Source organism: Adiantum capillus-veneris, chromosome 10 (assembly GCF_014529385.1).
Source record: "Adiantum capillus-veneris isolate H3 chromosome 10, ASM1452938v2, whole genome shotgun sequence".
NCBI lineage: Eukaryota > Viridiplantae > Streptophyta > Polypodiopsida > Polypodiales > Pteridaceae > Adiantum > Adiantum capillus-veneris.
In genome coordinates, this window is record NC_140940.1 from 54,598,973 (window position 1) to 54,600,630 (window position 1,658).

At 39.4% G+C, this 1,658-nt stretch overlaps 1 pseudogene; it reads right to left on the reverse strand.

Annotated features, from left to right (window-relative positions):
* Positions 1–815: 815 nt before the first annotated feature.
* Positions 816–945, reverse strand: LOC147448874 (U6atac minor spliceosomal RNA; annotated as a pseudogene).
* Between the last annotated feature and the right edge of the window lie 713 nt (positions 946–1,658).

Here is a 1,658-nt window from a genome sequence, read left to right on the forward strand (position 1 = left end):
ATATAGGGACATTACGTTTTGTATCTGTGTGCCTTTTTTATCAGTTACAACACTTGCAAAGAGTTGTTCTTATGATTTAACTCAGTCTATTGATTCTATTTATCTAATATGGTATCAGAGCCATATTAATTCATGTCTGTGAGCTTTCATCATGAACTTTCAAGACTCGCACAGAAGAGCTGAAAATTGCTTTGCAAATCCTTAAAATTTTAGAACCTGAAGGTGTTTTTTAATAACCCGTAGCCTTAGCAAAGCTCAATGCAAGTTTCATGTGAGGCGGCCAACTTTGGTATCCATTTGCTCAACACTGTCGTCAATGAAATTGGCTAGAGCAATACAATTGGCCAAAGAAAGAGTAGGGGATATACAATCGGCACCCTCGCGAGCTGAAAACCAACTCCCATTTCTTAAACGAAGAATCAAAACTCTCAGAGATGGTGAACAGCAGCGCTGGCTCTCCTTGGTATCTTTGCACTCATTTCCATGACACACCATATTGATGTTTAATCAAGCCCATCGTGGTCTCCCACACACAGGTCTCATGCGCAAGGCTTGAACATAGCTGCCTAAGCCCGCGAACGACTACAAATCGTCTTCATGGAAACTCAGCTTGTGTAGTTTTTTTGACGGCTTTCACCGCATGGATCATTAATCCACTGCATGGCAATCAACCTCAGATACACCACTCACAAGACATTGGCTCGTAGCCATCACCTGCAAGGAACGGTAGTACTCACTCCCGACAGATTTGCTGCGCAGACTTTTATAAAGCATCATATATAAATTTTTTGTAAGCCCTCCAAAAGGCGTGTCCCATAAGGTTTTTATTGCTTGTCTTAAAGTCCTTCCGAGGCAGAGTGCCCTAACATGGTTTTGATCTAGAGCTCGAAATCTTCTCTCGACCTTCTCAAGGAAGATGCTAGCCGGCTCTCCTTCACCCAATACAAAGCCTTTGTCTCATAAGACTTAGGTTCTATCGACCATTAACCTAAGGTTGTAAAGGCTCAGGTTTAAGGAATTATTGAATTCCAAAAAGGAGAAAATCCCCTTGTAAAAGAGAATAGACATTTCCTCTGAATAAAATCAAGAGGTAAGACTTTCTCTGGCAGTGAGTAAAAACTCATCTTTGATTAGCACACTCACAAACGAAACTAAAACACCAGTGAACCGTGATGAAGAAGAAGTAACACGACAGCTAGAAAAAAATTCTACCCATACTGCAAAACTTGGTATTGAACCACAAAAACCCAAACGAATCTCTATTCAAGAAGTAAGTAAATCATTCTCTTTGTACGGAGTTTTAGATAGTGGTAGAGTAGTACTCTACTAAGACCACTCCTAAAATGGAAATCAGTGATAAATTCAATGCCACAAACTTCTTCACATGGCAAACTCGAATAAAATTCAGACTTATGAAAAAGGGATTATGGGATATTGTAGGAAGAGAACCTGCAAGAACTTCAAGTAGAGAAACTTCCACAACATTTGAGCAAAGAAATCTAAAAGCTCTAGGTATTATAGGGGAAGGCCTACAAGATGTCTTTATACATCACATTGGTTCTTGCATCACTGCACAAGAAGCTTGGGTTCTATTTGAAAAAGTATTTAGTACTACTTCCAAGACATCTAAAATCATGCTCTTCATAGAGTTTTTTTCA